Genomic DNA, 18,947 nt, shown 5'->3' with positions numbered 1-18,947 from the left:
ATAATCTACCGGTGTAATAGGCAGACCATTAAATGCTCATTAAGAACCCTTGCATATTTTCAAAAATAATTGCAATACAATAAATAATAATAATAATAATAATAATAATAATAATAATAATAATAATAATAATAATAATAATAATAATAATAATAATAATAATAATAATAATAATAGCAATATTACGGGAACACAATGGGTAAATCACCTGAAGGGGAAGTGCAGCATGTCACTGACCTGACCAAGGTGAGGTGCGTATCGGTAACATAATGGAGGGTCAGTAGACTGGCATGCGGTTGGACTCGAGCCAATAAAAGAGCAACAGTTTTTCAAACGTCTCTCATTGTATGCTGGAGTGGATACAAAGGAGGACTTCATTAAGATAAGTTCCAATTTTCAAATTCTTAGGTGTTTGGACAGAAATAAACAATATTTCCAAATATTGAGTGTGACTTGATAAATCTGATGCTGTTCTTTTAAGAATGAAACATGATATTCTTTGTTTAATAGAGTGTATTTTTATTCCTTATTTAATAGTGTGTGTTTTACAGGTATGTTTTAGTGTAACATTTATAGTGAACTTGTGTGTTCGACAGACTGGAAAGCTTATAAGTTACAGTTAACCGAGTCGTCTCTGGAAAGTGTGGCTTCTTTCTTAACAAAATATTACAAGCAGGAAAAAACAAGCTTTCAGTTTTATATTGACTCTTGGTATCGTGATCAGAGCTACGAACATACAATTTTTCGTGGACAGCGAGCCATGGAAATGTAATTGTTCATTTCAAAAAGCCCACAATAACTGTCCGGGATTCGAAACGCAGCCGCATTTGAGAGAGGCCTGTGAAAATGCCACTTGGCCATCACATACTCCAATATGAAAACAGAACGCCAATATCTTAATCTTATCCGGGAATATTTGAGGTGGATGTTCTTATTGCGTCACATTTTATATTTTGTAACATCCTTCGATTAATCTCGTATAACAAAAGTCCATTTATCCCATCAAGACTCCTCTTCCAGAAAGTTAATAAATTCGTAGGAAGAGGTCGGTGGCTAAACATTTCCGGAAAATGCGATACCTAGCCCGATAAGTCATGCCACACCTTTATTTGACGCTACAGAGTGCGAGGACTCTGATCTACTGATAGAGCCCGTCGCCGTTCAGATCGTTCTCAGCAACAGGTGAGTGTAGTATATAGTCCTCTCATACATCAGTATGTATGTGTTATTATTATTATTATTATTATTATTATTATTATTATTATTATTATTATTATTATTATTATTATTATTATTATTATTTTCATTAACTGTTTTCGTTCAGGCCGACTGTGGACCACACTTGACAATCTTTCTGTTTCGCCGTCTCTGTACTCACTTTCTGTCAGTATCATTTTACTCTTCCCCTTCTTTCTTCTATTAATCTATTTTGGACCTTTTCTTCTTTACTGACTCCTTATCTCTCTCCTGGGAACTACTGGATTTGTTGTCTAAATCCATCTCTATCTGCTATGTCTTCTTATTTCACCCCAATCTTCGGCCAAATCAATTCTCACTTCCAGAAGCTACTTTGACTCTGTTTTCTCCTGTCTGAAGAACAGAAAGATTCGTTTTCTCAGCCAGTCCCTGACCATCCTCTTTAAATGTCTATAGAGCTGTACGCTTTCTCTTCCTCACCAATTCAGCCACTTCATCTTTGGGCCCAGAATTTTCCTGAGCACTTTCCTCTTTGTTATACCTTCACAGCTCAGTGTTCCCAATCGTATCCCATGTGTCTGCTTCATACAAGCACTCGACTTTCACGACTGTGTCTAAATGCCTTAATTTAGCTCCACAGGATAACGCCCTCTTGATACAGATGTCCTTCATCAATTGGCAGGTTAATTCCATTATTTTCAGCCGCTTTGAATTTCAATTTTTTTTTCGATCCATACAATTGTATTTCTTCTCCCACGTACTTGAAGCTCTTTATTTTCTTGATCCTTCCTTCCTTATCTCCAGACTTCTGGGAGCTTCTTTGATGCTGGTCATAAACTGAATTTTTCTTCTTTTAACAATTTGTTACGTCGCACCGACACACATAGGCGACGATGGGGAAGGAAAGGGTCAGGAGTGGGACGGACGCAAACGCAACCTTAATTAAGGACTGGTGTGAAAATAGGAAACCACGGGAAACCATCTTCAGGGCTGCCAACAGTGGGGTTCGAACCCGCTATCTTCCGAATGCAAGCTGACGGCTACGTGATCCAAACCGCGTAACCACTCTTTCGGTGTGTGTTTTCACATACAAGAAACTTGTAGAGCAGTCTTCCTTGCTATCTTTTGGGAGTTCCTCAACCCGTTTCCTCACGGTTGCTGTTATTATTATTATTATTATTATTATTACTATTATTATTATTATTTATTATTATTATTATTATTATTATTATTATTATTATTATTATTATTATTATTATTATTATTATTTATAGAATGCTGCTTTTCCATTATTGCAGTCTTTCATTCATCGCATCTTCACAGTCTTGGTTCCACCATTGATGCTTCTTTCTCTTTTTTTTTCATTTGTGCTATTTCCTTGGCTGCGTTTGTTTGTTTAGTGTGAGATCGTTCCAGTCATATTTTCTTATCTGAAAGGCGTCTTTGTGTTTAATAATTTATCTGGATCAATCTTCAAAACCGTATAATTTTGAGTCCTGATTTTGTTTTGAGAAATATATTTTACTTTAATTAATACCAAGTAATCATTTGTTTCTATATTTCCTCCGTTTTTACCTTTACATTCATTATTTCTTTCAAGTTTGCTTTGGAAATTGCAACATGATCAGTTTGAAATTCCCCTAAATTAGAGTTTGATGACGTCACTTGCTCTTTTGGAAGGATTTTAATGTGTGTAGACATCATTTTGAAATGAAATGCTTTACACAAACGAATCAGTCTTTCTGCATTTCTGTTTGTTCTGTGGGTAGTAGGCCTATATTCTCCAACGATTTTTCGAAACGCTTTTTATTTCCAAATTGGTGGATTGAAGTCTCCTAAAAGTATTTTGATATTTCATTCAGGTAGTTTGGAAATATCTGTTTCTAAAATTTCTCATTATTATTATTATTATTATTATTATTATTATTATTATTATTATTATTAATTGGTTTTACATCACGCCGACTCAGGCAGGACTTATGGCTATGGCTATAGCCTTATGTACCTGATGCGAAATTGAGAAATCACAGAAAACCATCTTCAGGGCCGACGACAGGTGGGGTTCAAACCAACCATCTCCAGAATTCAAGCTCACATCTCCACTCAACACAAGATTCTTTATAATTCTTGTACTTAGTTGTGCTCCCACGCGATTGCTATTGTTGCAAGGCACAGAAGTAAAATGTCACTAAGGGGTACGGTGACTTCTCGTTCATCCTGCACAATAAATTGTCTTTTGACTGTATGCATGGTAGAATGCAGCCTCCATGGCTCAGGCGGCAGCGCGCCGGCCGCTCACCACTGGATATCGTGGTTCAAATCCCGGTCACTCCTTGTGAGATTTGTGCTGGACAAAGGGGAGGCGGGACAGGTTTTTCTCCCGGTACTCCGGTTTTCCCTGTCATCTTTCATTCCAGCAACACTCTCCACTATCATTTCATTTCATCTGTCAGTCTTTAATCATTGCCCCAGAGGAGTGCGACAGGCCTCGGCAGCCGGCACAATTCCTATCCTCGCCGCAAGTTCGGGGCTTCATTCATCCCATCCCCGACCCGGTCATTGACTGGAAAACAGGTTGTAGGTTTTCATTTTCACATGGTAGAATGCGTGCTAAAAAGCCTGGATTAAATTTCGAACTTCTCCGTAGTGTCCAGATGGAGTGAGGGTATACAGGCCTAACGCTGATGATGATGATTCGTCCGTCGTATGGGGATGTAAAGCCTTGAGCAGATCCCTTGGTGCTATTCGACAGGAGTAGGCTATGTGCCGGCTTCACCTTCTCCATTCTTCGTTCGTTCGTAATCTGTTTACACTCCAGGGTCGGTTTTTCCCTCGGACTCAGCGAGGGAACCCACCACCGCCTCTGGGGCAGTGTCCTGGAGCTTCAGACTCTGGGTCGGGGGTTACAACTGGGGAGGATGACCAGTACCTCGCCCAGGCGGCCTCACCTGCTATGCTGAACAGGGGCCTTGTGAGGGGATGGGAAGTTTGGAAGGGATAGACAAGGAAGAGGGAAGAAAGCGCCCGTGGCCTTATGTTAGGTACCATCCCGGCTTTTGCCTGGAGAAGTGGGAAACCACGGAAAACCACTTCCAGGATGGTTGAGGAGGGAATCGAACCCCCCTCTACTCAGTTGACCTCCCGAGGCTGAGTGGACCCCGTTCCAGCCCTCATACCACTTTTCAAATTTCGTGGCAGAGCCGGGAATCGAACCCGGAACTCTGGGGGTGGCAGCTAATCACACTAACCACTACACCACAGAGGCGGACCTCCATTCTTACTGCCATAATTATATCACGTCGTTCATCTCATCTCATTAACTCTTCTGATGAAGTTGACGCCAGAAAATGCACCCGATCGTAAAAACTCGCTTCGAAGATTCATCTCACTTCATACCCGACCCCGCCACGAAGATTCATCTCACTTCATACCCGACCCCGTAGAGAAACGGGAGAGTAGTTGGATACACTGGTTTACATGGTCTCAAAAACAAAACAGTCTCAAAATAGTAGGGCCGCGATTGACTGAGCCTTGATAATTTCATTTTCGGGTCATCACAGGCGTTTCTCATTATGTTTTTAATTAGGTACAGTAAAATAACATACAGTCCACCTCTGTGGTGTAGTGATTAGTGTGATTTGCTACCACCCCCGGAGGCCCGGATTCGATTCCCGACTCTGCCACGAAATTTCAAAAGTGGTAAGAGGGCTGGAACGGGGTCCACTCAGCCTCGGGAAGTCAACTGAGTAGAGGGGGGTTTCGATTCCCATCTCAGCCTCCTCGAAGTGGTTTTCCGTGGTTTCCCACTTCTACTCCAGGTAAATGCCGGGATGGTAATTAACTTAAGGCCACGGCCGCTTCCTTCCCTCTTCCTATCTATCCCTTCCGATCTTCCCCTCCCACCACCCCTCCTCAAGGCCCCTATTCAGCATAGCAGGTGAGACAGCCTGGGCGAGGTACTGGTCCTCTACCCAAGTTGTATACCCGACCCAAACGCTCACGCTCCAGGAGACTGCCGTTGAGGCGGTAGAGGTGGGATCCGTCGCTGAGTTCGAGGGCAAAGCCAACCCTGGAGGGTAAACGGATGAAGAAAGAAAGAAAATTACACACAGTACAAGGCACCGTTCGTTGCGGTAACATTGTAGTGGAGATTACAGGCGTATGTGAGGGTACTGGATTTAATGTAATTGAAGTGGCGGTGGAATACATCTGAGCAGCAGCCAGTGGCGATTCCAGCTAACCTTCCGTTACTGTTATCATCGGTGTGAAACGGCGGCAATGAAAGGGCGACCGCATCCAGATCTCATGAGAGCAGGTTCAAACCCGGCAGAGGCAGTCGAATTTTTAAAGGACGGGAAAAGGTCCATGCGACACTCCTTGCCGTACGATGTCAGCATGTAAAAGATCTCTGCTAACGCATTCGGTTATGCATAAATATCTCCGGGATAATTTAATGAAACCACTTGTTCAATACAAACCACATTTATTGTAGTTTGGATCTACATGAATTTATATACACTTATCAGGTACATGTTTCACCCTGTTTTCGGCATCTTCAGCCTGTAGACAACCTTAAAGTCAAGGTCGGGGACCTTATTTAACCTTATGTAATATGAATTATGAACATTAATGTCAAAAAGTAATAACCTCTTAAAAATGAACATGCCACAATGATATTTAAAAAATGTGAACAGTGCATAAATGTGAGTAATATAAAAATGTATGCTATTTTAACACAATTTAAACTTGTCAATTCTATTTTGTCTGATTGTTTAAGAGGTTATTACTGTGTAACATTAATGTTCTAATTCATATTACATAAGGTTAAATAAGGTCCCGGACCTTGACTTTAATGTTGTCTACAGACTGAAGATGCCCAAAATACGGTGAAACATGTGCCTGATAAGTCTATATAAATTCATGTAGATCCAAACTACATTAAATATGGTACGGTATGTATTGAACAGGTGTTTCATTAAATTATCCCGGAGATATTTATGCATAATGCCATTTTCAATACGAAACAAGAATGAGAATTGTTACTTGTAACACATTCGGTGTTTACCCGACAATATTCATTAAAAACTATGTAGACGCCCAAGGGAGATTCGGTTCTCTCTGCCATTTGTTAGGCCTAGAGTGAAATGGAACATCTAAATTGACGGGCAGATGACGTCAAATTTAATGTCTGCATACGGCAGCTGAGGCCGTACGATTATTATTATTATTATTATTATTATTATTATTATTATTATTATTATTATTATTATTATTATTATTATTATTATTATTATTTGCAATGTGCTTAGATAGTTGGACATATGGAAAATGTTCAGGTAGAGGAGGTGACTAATACTAGCGAAGTAATGAAATTTACCTATAATATTAAAGATAATTACAAAACAAAATACAAAAGTTGAAAGCTAGAAAAGCACCTGGAATTGATAACATTTATGGAGATAAGGGTTGGGATACAGTACTATATGTGAATAACTTTTTCACTGCTGTTTGCATGGAGGAGCTGTAACAAATGGGGAGATGCTATAGTAGTTCCAGTGTACAAAAGAAAGGGTGATAAATATAGTAGTATTAATGATTTTTTTTTTCTAATTTTGTATATTTTCAGATTAAATATGTTTGGGCATCCTCATCATCACCATGGACCTCCTCCTCCTCCTCCTGGCCATGGTCCTCCACCTCACCACCCGCCTCACCATGGACCACCGCATCACCACCCACCTCACCATGGCCCTCCCGAACACCATCCCCCACCTCATCATCATCATGCGCCGCCACCTCCACATCATCACCCACCTCCTCACCATGATGGCCATCATCATCATCCACCTCCTCACCATGATTGCCATCCACAGCATTGTCACCCACATCATGGGCATCATGGACATCATGGACATCATGGGCCGCACCACTGCTGAACTGCGAACGCTAAGGATGTGGTAAGTTTACTACCGTAATTCTGAAATAAAACATTTGGTTCAAAACCGATTATGAATTCCATTATCCTACCAATTTCTGAGCAGTAAATGGATGTCTAGAAGCAATGAAGCCCCTCTGTCGCTCAGTTCGATGTCTGCGTCTTTTATTAACATTTTGGATGGTTGGTTGGAAACCCGTGCTACGCGTTGTAAATAAAGTGGTGGTATTCAGAGAGGTACAGCATGGGCTGTGGTGATGCTGTGGTGATCGCAGGAGTCCGGAACTTCGTAGATGTGCTAATCAAGCAATGCGCTCCCGAATTATGCAAAACAAATAATTAATTTTCATTCTCGCCACCAGGCGAAAATATGGCGCTGTAAGCAGTCAGAACAATGTATGGACGCAGGGAAGATCTAATACATGATAACAGTGGATCTGGCATGTTTGTTAGGAACTATGGTTACAACAACCGTTCAATATGGCCTCCCGACTCGGCAAATTGCTGCATCCGTAACACGGCAAAATGGTCAATTGATAATCGCAGCATATCTCGTGAAATCAGAGCGACATGTCTTGCCGTTGTATACTAGCCTTTAGATCAGGCTGAGACCGGATATATCTCTGAGTGGATCAGTGGTAGGATCCTAAGATTGTGGGTTCAAACCCGGCAGTGGTAGTTGGAATTTACCCGACAAAGTTAATTAAAACACAGCCATTAATTGCCTAACAGAGATCTGGTTTATTCCGCCATCTGATAGAGTAAATTATTATTATTATTATTATTATTATTATTATTATTATTATTATTATTATTATTATTATTATTATTATTATTATTGCAAAGAGCTCTCACTCTTCATTTAGCTGTGTTGTTTAATAACCAGGGGCGTAGGAGGGGGGGGGAGTGTTACTGGGGGGTTTGAACTCCCTCCCATAGAACTTTTACAAAAAGAAAATAAACAGAAACTGACAATTAAATAAACATTCAGAGACATAATTACAGAACCAACAGATCTGTTGAATCTATTTTGTAATAAGCCTCGAAAGTTGTATTTTAGATTGTAAACTGAACATACCATTTGCTGTAAAACTTTTGATCTTGATCATATTGTTCTTGTTCTGTGTTTTAATGTAAGAATTTATAGTGTACAGCAATCTGAATATCAACATAACCCACTTGTATCAGTGTTCTTATAATGACAAGCCATGCATGCGCTCTCTACACACGCTCCTTCATTGCGCTCTTTCATCATTTTGTAACTATGATCCTCCACCATCGGCCGATCCTGGCTACGCTCCTGTTAAAGGTTGATTGATAATAATACCTTTCTGCGGATGAAATTGCTCTCTTAGCTAATACTGAAAAGGATATGAGTACGATGTTGAGAACATTCAACAAATCCTTAGAAAAATTTAAACTAAAAATAAATATAAAGGAAACAAAATTTATGATAGTAGACAAAAAGAAGCCTATAGGCAGAAAACACTTAAAATTAAATAACACGTCGATAGAACAAGTCACAGAAGTCTCCTACTTGGGTAGTGTAATTATCTCTGATAACAGATCCCTTTCAGAAATCAAGAAAAGAATAGTGGTAGCAAAACAAGCCTTCCGAAATAAGAAAAACTTATTACTAAACAACCATCTCAGTTTGGAGACCAGAAACTCATTTCTCAAGACCTTTGTTTGGGGTGTGCTACTGTATGGGTGCGAAACCTGGACATTAGGAAAACAGGAAGAAACAAAACTTGAGGCTGCTGAAATGTGGTTTTGAAGAAGAATTATAAAAACAAGTTGGACAGATTAAGAAAAAGACTTTGTTTTAAAGAACGTAAAAGAGGATCGATGTTTATTAAATACGATAAAGAAGAGAAAAACAAAGTTCCTTGGATACGTACTGAGACATGACTCTTCTCCAAACCATCACTGAAGGTAAAGTACTGGGAAAGAGACCCAGGGGACAACCATGGATCTCATACATCAAGAACTCCGTCGATGGACTGGCATGTGCTTCATATAGCAACATGAAGAGGCTAGCAGAAGATCGTCAGATGTGGTAGCAGCGACAAGGCATTGCCTTTAGTAGATGATGATGATGATTTAACTTAAAAATTTGATCACTGATGATGAGATAGATCATCGACAGCAACTCACCGTATAGAGCTATAGAAGCACGATAGAGTCGTGGCCACCGGTAAGCCGAAACCTACTCTACTTGATTGGTGATACTTGATCTGCGGCCGTGAGAGCCTTTCTTGGAAAAAACACTTCCTGTTCACTGACGATGTGTGGTTTGGACACAAATACAACTACTTATTGCTCAAAGCTGTTAACAGTCTTAAGAGAAAAACAATTACTGCAAAATAGATAACTGTAAGTAGATGAAGTATTTATTTATTTATTTATTTATTTATTTATTTATTTATTTATTTATTTATTTATTTATTTATTTATTTATTTATTTATTTATTTATTAGCTGTTACCCGCGGCTTCGCTCGCGTGGATTTCGTAATTTGATTAAAGTAATCGTTCCTCGGTACTGCACTAAGACATGGTCTGAAAATCCCTAAAGTATAAGAACTCACCGAAAAATTGAGTTTCATTTACCCCAGAACCTCTGTGTAAACCATGTTTGTGGTATTACCTTTTGGGGTAAGATAACCAGGCTACTGGCAGAGCTAACTCTGGAATATGCGACATAAAAAGGTACATGTGAGAAACAGTCATCTCTCAAGTCGCAAACAATTCCAAATGCCGATTTCCACGTCTGTAACATCGTCAGTTTTTGAGATATAACTATCCCCATAAAAATAATTCAACCCCTTTATCAGTCTTTCCCCCACCCCCACCTAAGTGGATTTTCCGAAAACAAAAAATTAGATGTTTCTTTATTTCTAAAGGAGATTCCAAATATCGATTTTTCACTTCTGTAATATCTTTCGTTTTTGATAATAAGTATCCTCAAGAAAAGGATGCCACCCATTTTTCACTTATTTGCCGCCAACCCCCCCCCCTAAGCGGATTACGCGAAAAAAAATACGTACTGCTTTATTTTTAAACAATATTCATAATAGCAATGTCCACGTGCTTAAACTGTTAAGTTTTTAGATGTAATTATGTTCACTTTAAAATTTCACCCCCATTTTCACCCTTTTAGCGACGGAATATCTAAAAATCATCCCTTAGTGAGCACCTACACTGCATAAATATATCCTCAAAATTTAATTTCTTTATGCCAGTAGTTTTGGCTTGGAGACGATGAACCAGTCAGTCAGGAAGGACATTTTATTTATATATATATTTATTTATTTATTTATTTATTTATTTATTTATTTATTTATTTATAGGAGATTTAGGTCCAGGGTGTTGGTCCTATTAGTTTGCAATGAAGGTCCTCCCATCCTCTGCCATTTGTCAGCATTGCCTGTAGTTAATGTGATCAATTTCACCGACAAAATATCCGTTATCTTCGAAGTATGTTCACTTAGTGACACAAAAAATGATTGTGTGAAAATTTCTAACACCTCGAGCACAAGCACTACCGAAATGAAGAAGCACATCTTCATAGTAACTTCTAGAATGGTTAACACACACAGATTCAATCAATCACCAATAAAATCTGCATTTAGAGCTGTCGCGCAGGTGGTGTAGTATTTTCCTAAATTATTTCAAGGAACTTCGAAATAGATTGAATATTTCCTTTGGTAAATTGTTCCACCAATACTCCAATTTGTTCTCCTGAATTGCAACTTCATATTAAATATGAACTTTCCTGCTTTTTAAAACTTCATTCAAGCTTACTCGCACCATCTCTCCGCTGACAGCTCGAAATATATAGCTTAGTCGAGCAGCTCGTCTCCTTATTCCCAACCCAATTTTTGCAACATGTAAGTTATTCCAGTCTTTAACTCCCCTTCCTATAAATGAATATTTGCCACAATTTGTCCCTTGAATTCCAACTTTACCTTCATATTGTGATCTTTCCCACTTTAAAAGACGCCACTCAAACTTATTCGTCTACTAATGTCATTCCACGCCATCTCTCCGCTGACAGCTCGGAACATACCACTTAGTCGAGCAGCTCGTCTCCTTTCTCCCAAGTCTCTCCAGCCCAAACTTTACAACATTTTTGTAACGCTACTCTTTTGTCGGAAATAACCCAGAACAAATCGTACTGCTTTCCTTTGGATCTTTTCCAATTCTCGAATTATGTAATCCTGGTAGGGGTCGCATACAATGGAGCAATAATCTAGGTTTATCTACACGTTACCATTAAATGGGTGCACTTCTATGCTTTTAGAACAATTTAAAAAGATAATATTATCTCATATTACCTTAAACTCTGCTTGTCACTTGGTCGGCTGAAGTGGGTCTCGACCCCCAAGTGGGCACTTCTAGTCCGTGGTACGACAGCTCTACACTCCGACCGACCAACCGAGAAGAGGAGGGGTGGCCACGGCTCTAGCGTGATTCTACGCCTCTGTATTCGGGAGACGGGGAGGAGCTGGTCCCCACCACCGTCGGCTGTTCTGAGAATGGTTTTCCGTGGTTTTCCATGCTCCTGCACTAAGGCGAATGCCGGGACAGTTTCTTGTGTAGACCACGACCGCCAAACCTCTCACCTTCTCCGAAACAAATCTACTGGCCTGAGAGACGGCGTCACGGTCTAGGAGGTCCGCATCCCCCTTCAGGGGAGGAAAGAAAACATTTAGTAATAGTAGTAGTTATCACTGTTCGTTGGTTCGATTCCACTGACAGTCCAGTAATTCACACAGTTCCGTGCACTGAACAACTGAACAGCTCAACAGTATTCAACAGCAGGACGATATTCAAAACAGCGAACATTAACACAGGTCCATTTACCTTCACACTCACGATAGCGGTTTCCCTCGCTCTGTCTCAGTCCACAGAAATACATGAACACACAGTACGGTCTCCCGTTCAGTCGTCTGCAGTCCACACACACACACACACACACACACACACACTGGTCTCTCCGACACCACAACAACCGCTCGCTCGCAGGGCCCTTGTATTTATACCTCGATGCTGGGCCACTAGAACATTCAGGGTTCGGCTGGAGATCGAAATTTCCCGTCATATCTTCCAGAAATCGCATGGAGAAAGTAGATGAAGGGAAAAATACAGGAAGGGCAGCGGCATGTCCTCGGGCGGGCTGGGAAGTTCCTCATGCTGGCTTAGTCATCCCCTTTCAGGAAATACCGAAGGGGCTGCGACAAGGCTGACGGTCGCTTGAGCAAGTAACATCGCCCTCCTTCAAGAGCTACTTGTCCCGATCAGTTACCTTCTTCCGCTGCTCCCCGGTAAGGCGCCAATCGGTCCAGATGCATACCTTCTTCTTGCTTCTCGGGCTCCGTTGTATGCGATAGATGATGTCATTTCTTCCCTTGACAACAAGGTAAGGGCCTTACCACGCCGACTGGAGTTTGGGAGACAAACCTCTCTTCCTTATGGGGTTATACAGTCATACCAGGTCTTCTTCCTGATATCTGGTAGCGTCCACTCGTTGGTCGTATCGTGCCTTTACTCGGTTGCTCTCTATTCGCAATCTCTTTCGGACAGCGGCGTTTACACCCTCTAGTTTCCTGGCTAGATAGAGGCAGTACTGGTCGGTAGAGGCAGGATGATCGTCAGGTCGACCAAACGCTAAATCCACCTGGAGGCGCACCCACGCAGTTCTCTCCCAAACAACGTCCTTGCTGGTGTGCATCCAGTGGCCTCGTGCACTGCAGACCGGTACGCTAAGATGAACAGGGGAAGATGACGATGGCAGTCTCTCTTAAGTTCGCTGACGACTATTCGCAGGTGATTTTCAATGGTCCTATTGAATCGTTCCCCCATTCCGTCCGGTTGGGGATGTAGAGGAGTGGTCCTGGTCTTCCGGGTACCTAACAAACTGCACGGATTTTGAAAGACCGCTGCTTCGAAGTTCCGTCCCTGATCGGAATGCAGCTCCAATGGTACGCCACATCTACTGATGAACTCGTTCACGAGGGTTTCCGGCACCGTAGTTGTCTCCTGGTTCGGAAGCGCGTACTTCTCCGGCCACTTCGTGAAATAATCAGTGATGACGAGTATATAACGATTTCCTGTGTCGCTGGTAGGGAATGGTCCGGCCACGTCAATTGCCACTCTGTAGAGGGGCCCGCCCACGTTGTAAGTCTTCATTCGATCTTTACGTCTCCGACTTGGCCCCTTGCTGGCGGCATGCAGAAGTCTTCCACATCCGATCGGCACCCTACCCAGTAGAACCATTCTAGGACCTTTTCCAGGGTTTTCTTGACTCCGAGGTGCCCTCCTGAAGCCCCACCATGAACTTCTTTCAGGTCTTCCACTACCATTCTGCGTGGGACAACCATCTGCTCCCGGAGAGTATACCCGTCGCTGCTTTCCCAGGCGCGCTTTAGCAATCCATCCCTGGTCACCACCGAGTCCCATTGCGAGCAGTACGACTTAGTTTTGGGGCTGAGGTCACTGACATTTATCCATCCAGGCTTCGGTACGCGGGTGATCTTCCACTCGGCCAGCAGTCCGATGTCCTCGCCATCCCTCTGAGCATTAATCTAGGCTACGCAACTCCAGCTTCCCTTGAACTCTACGGTGGTCCTTCGGCAGGGAATGTCGTGTTCACCTTCCCTCTTGGAGCAGAACTTGCAGTCTTCGGGACAAGGCCTTCGAGACAGAGCATCGGCGTTGGAATGTAGGTGACCCATGCGGTGTTCGATCACATGATTGTACTGCTGCAGTCTCTTCAGCCATCGTGCGAGGTGTCCTTCCGGGTTCTTGAAATTTAGAAGTCACCTGAGTGATGCATTATCAGTTCTGATAAGAAATTCTCGGCTATACGGGTACTTATGGAAATGCTCGATGGTCTTCACAACGGCCAGCAGCTCTTTCCGGGTGACGCAGTAATTTCTTTCCGGTTTGGAGAGGGCCTTACTGAAGTATGCAACTACCCGCTCTTCGGTGTCCACAACCTGAGACAGGACGCCCCCAATACCAAATTCGCTGGCGTCCGTGTCGAGCACAAATTTCACCCCTCCTCTGGGATATACCAATACCGGTGCTGTACTAGTACGTGCTTCAGGTGGTCAAAAGCTTTTTGGCATTCTTCTGTCCAGGTGAAACGTTGGTCATTCTCCGTATGACGATGCAGTGGCTTGGCAATGTTGGCAAATCCCCTGACGAATCGACGGTAGTAGGTGCAGAGACCAGGAAGCTTCAAAGGTGAGACTTGTCCTTAGGTACTAGCCACTCCCTCACCGTCATGGTTTTCTCAGTATCCGCAGGGACTCGTTCCTCCAAGACAATATGGCCGAGATACTGTACTTCCTTCCTGAGGAGCTGGAATTTCTTCAGGCTTTACTTCATTTGGGCTGCTCTTATTTTGTCGAGAATCGCACGATGGCGGGAGAAACTGCAGCAGTAAAATTATGTGATCGAACACCGCAAGGGTCACCTACATTACAACGCCGACGCTCTGTCTCGAAGGCCTTGTCACGAAGATCACAAGTTCTGCTCCAAGAGGGAAGGTGAACACGACATTCCCTGCCGAAGGACCACCGTTGAGTTCGAGGGAATGTGGAGTGGCGTAGCCTGGATTAATGCTCCGAGGGATGACGGGGACATCTTCCAAGAACGATGACGTCATCCAGGTAAATCAGGCACGTCTTCCAGTGCAGTCCTCTCAGCACAGTCTCCATCAGCCTCTCAAAAGTTGCTGTGGCGTTGCACAACCCGCATGGCATTACCTTGAACTGCCAGAGACCATGTCCAACTGAAAATGCAGTCTTCTATCGGTCTTCAGGATGAATTTCTACTTGCCAGTAACCACTCTTCAGATCCAATGTAGAGAACCTCTTCGACCCTAATATCGTATTCAGAGGGTCATCAATCCGGGATAGCGGATAGCTGTTTTCCTTCGTGACATCATTTACTCTTCTGTAGTCGACACAGAATCGAGAAGAGCCGTCCTTCTTCTTCACCAATACTACCGGGGAGCTCCAAGGGCTTTCCAAAGGTTCTATTACTTTCTGTTCTTGCATTTCTTCGATCATCTGGTCTACTTCGTGTTGCTTCGCCAGTGGAACTCGTCGAAACGGAGTCTTGATCGGCGCGCGCTGCCATCCACATCAATCCGATGTTGTACGAGTTTTGTCCGGCAGAAATCGTTGCTGTCCAGGGAGAAGATACCTTGATACTCTAGCAGTAGGTCTTCCAGCTTCTCTCGTTGTCCGCGTTCTAGGTTGTCGGTGGATTTTTCATACACCTTCCGCAGGGCCTCTGGCAATTTCCGCCCTACCCTCGCTCCTGTGTATGGTTGATCCGACTCGATGGCTTCGCAGCGAGAAATCCATACAACGGGCTCACAAACTACAAGTGTTGTGCCTTGGTGGATGGTGACGTCGTAGTCAGTCAAGTTGGTCAGTGGAACGTAAGGCTGATGAGAGGTGCTGATCAAGGTTTTGGCGATCAGTAATCCCTTCTGATATTCCGGCTTCATAATGGCCGTCAAACCTCCAGCAGCTCCATCCACGTCCACAGCCGCGTCCACCTCTGTCCTTGCTGGGATGGTCAGGTTCTCTCGCAGCTTAACCTGGCGTAAAGCAGTGCCTTCCCGCACTGGTCGCATGGCAATTTCTTCATCCCCGTACCGAAACGTGTTGGCGCTCATATACAGGATGATTTTATGTTCATTCAGAAAGTCGAACCCGATGATTATCTCGTCCATGATGTCAGCAACGAGGATCTGGTGCTTCACTGTCCGCCACCGTACGGAGAATTCCATCACTGTCTCGCTGTGGACAGGCGTCGTCTCTTCTGTGGCAGTAGCTAGGCTGAGGTTCACCGGTAGGGTTCGAATTCTCCACCGCCGCGCAACTGTTGGCTTCACAATGGTCCTTATTACTCCAGTGTCAATCCGAATGCTTCGCGCTATCCCGTAGACAACTCCATCTACCATTAGACTGCTACTATCTGATCGCAGTCTCGTTAAGCGGGCGTGGGCTCTCTGGGGTTTGACAACTTTCCTGAGCCAACCTTCACCCCCCCAAGGCTGGCTAATAGTTGTTCCCCTGACTGGTGTATTTCTCGGCCGTCGGGACGTCAGATGGAGGCTCCCGCCTTCGGCGGTCTTCGCAGTTCCGGCTTATATGGCTCTTGGTACCGCAATTCCAACAGGTGACAGGTCTTCGAGGTACCCGATGGCTCGAGCGTTGTTCCGTTTCCTCTTTCGCTGGGTTCCGCTTGGCTTCATAGAACCTTCTCACGGCTTCGAGGAAATCGGTTAGGGATTTATCGTCCTGCAAGAGCGGAGTTTCGTCCACTTCCAGGCGGCGCACCCTAGTTTGTAGTCTCGATGCCTGCTTCGCGACCTCGAACTCCAACGCGTGGCCGAGAGCGTCTCCTAGGGTCTTGTATGAAGGTCTGCCTACCCAGCTGTTCGAGGAACTCTTCTGGTGCTGAAGGATAGGCCAGGCGAACGAGACGGGCGACATCTGTCTCGAATTCCTAGAGTGTCTCCGTACTCTTCTGAGTTCTGGATCGAAGCTGGGTCTGGTACGCCTGTTGTAAGTGGCGATCTCCTTAAAGGGCGTCCATGTGGGCTACTAGCGCGGTGTAGTTGTTCTGAGCGCCTTCTGGTAATGCCTGTAGTGCATAGAGGACTTGCCCTCTCAGAGCAACGACGAGGGCTGTAGCTTTGTCTCCTTCACTCCAGTGGTTAGCGGAACAGGCCGCCTCGAACTGCCGCAGGTACGTACTCCATGGCACCTTCCCGTCGAACGTTGGTGGTCGAACTCGGTACTGCAGACGATGGCCCATCCACATAGGTCCCGTCTCGTACGTTATCGCGTAGCTGGGCGACTTCTCGCAAATAGCGTTGAATTTTTGATCGACCGTAGCTATGATTGACTCACACTGTCTTTCCCCGTTCCTTCAACTGCCTCGTTTTGTAGGGCCAGACCCATTTGGCGCTGTAGTCGCGCTGACCTCACGCCAAGTTTCTATGCACGTGTGGAACAACATGTTACCGTACTTTCATTCATTTCCACTGAGTATTTGAAATGTTATGTTGCTTTATCTATCTCGTCCGTAAGTTTTGCACAGCAGTGTATGTTAGTCTACATTGTACGTGTCAATAATTGGTATGGTAAACCATGAAACAAAATTGCATACACACAAAATAATCAAAAGACTACCGTATAAAAGACAGAGTAAGGGTTTAGGACAAAAAGACATATTTTTTAAGGACTCATGAAATTTTGGACTCCAGATAAAGTAAACTTCATTGTCTGTACAGTATTTCCATACAAGAGAACGTCAATTATTTCTACATTGATATTGCGCAAGAATTATACTTAATAATAATAATAATACATTCATATTTGTAACATAATAAAGACAAATGATCTATAATGCATGTAACAATTTGAATAATTACAAATGTATGCATGGCTGTGTGGAATAAAATTTTCACTTTTCCAAATATTCCTCAACCAAAAATTAAGCTTTATTAAAAGGAATTTGGCCTAACTTGTCCTGAATTCCACATATGTTGTGTTAGCCTTAATATATTCTGGTAACGCCTTAAAATATGTATAACTATATAGCTAGTTTATGTTCGAAATGTCTAAGTTTGTGGCTTACGAGTGTCAGTAAGTCGTTTATTTTTGCAATATACATAAGCGATGTACGGTATATGTGTTTCAGTAAATTGAAAAATTAAATTTAGTTGTGTAGGTATTGTTCTGAAGATATGTGTTTACTAGACAGGGTCAAAATCTGCAAATACCTTAATTCCCGTTTGCATAGTTGATTCTATTTTAGTTTTTCTAGATATTTAATAACTCCTTTCTGTAAAATAAAGATTTGTTATGAAAATTCTGCTCAGAATTTCGACCACATAACTACTGTATATGCCATACCGCCGTTGCGCCTAGAAAAACAACTATGTGATAACATTTTCAGCTTAGAACTCTGACCTGAAAGGTTCTGTCATCTAAGGTATAATATTGCATGAACTGTATCAACGATACATGTGCTGCGGATCAGCATTTATCCCCTCAACATCGTCACATAACGACATTTCGAAGCGCAACGACGATATGCTATAAATGTGAATGAACGAAGGAAAAAAAGATCTGTGGGACTGACGGGAACATGCATTATGTAAGCTAACTGTAAATAAAAAAATTCTCTCTTCTTTTTTTGTTTCAGAATACAGTGGACACTTTCCGACACGACAACTACAAGAAAACAAGGAAGATAAATGCAGTTACCTGTATCCTGTTTGTGTAATATGTTGTATATGTTGCAATGCATAGTTTCAACGGTACAGGACCTATTGAAACAATTGAATACTAGCTGTATATTGTTAATAAAGGCAACTGTTAAGCAACGACAAATAAATGAAATACTTAATCCAAAATACACCCATCATGACCGAATTAAGAGAAAATCGAGAATTTCTCTTGAATAACACGTCAAAAAACTAGGGGTTTTCGGGCAGAAATAAGTTGATAAGAATATTTCCTTGAAAGGTAGGGATTCCTAGAAGAGTATACAACATTTCCACTAAAACATCATTGCAGTTCTCACAAGGAACTGTGTGAATTGAACCGCACATATTTCAATGAAATTGAATGATCAATTAGCACATCCCATGTTTAATAGTAATAATAATTTGGGGTATAAGCGACAGTAGTATTACAATGAATTCCTGAAAAATAGCTGGGTGACTCTGAGCACTTGGCTGACGATGACGTACAATGACCATTGCGTATACACTGT

At 42.7% G+C, this 18,947-nt stretch overlaps 1 long non-coding RNA gene across 1 annotated transcript; it reads left to right on the top strand.

Annotated features, from left to right (window-relative positions):
- Positions 1-1,029: 1,029 nt before the first annotated feature.
- On the top strand, positions 1,030-18,567 carry LOC136875568 (uncharacterized). The gene is made up of 3 exons (XR_010860473.2): positions 1,030-1,182; positions 6,824-7,154; positions 18,375-18,567. It is a non-coding gene; the product is annotated as an uncharacterized lncRNA (long non-coding RNA).
- The last annotated feature ends 380 nt before the right edge of the window (positions 18,568-18,947 follow it).

Source organism: Anabrus simplex, chromosome 6 (assembly GCF_040414725.1).
Source record: "Anabrus simplex isolate iqAnaSimp1 chromosome 6, ASM4041472v1, whole genome shotgun sequence".
Classification (NCBI taxonomy): domain Eukaryota; kingdom Metazoa; phylum Arthropoda; class Insecta; order Orthoptera; family Tettigoniidae; genus Anabrus; species Anabrus simplex.
Note: the sequence above shows the minus strand (reverse complement) of the source record. Positions and strands in the feature narration are given on the sequence as shown.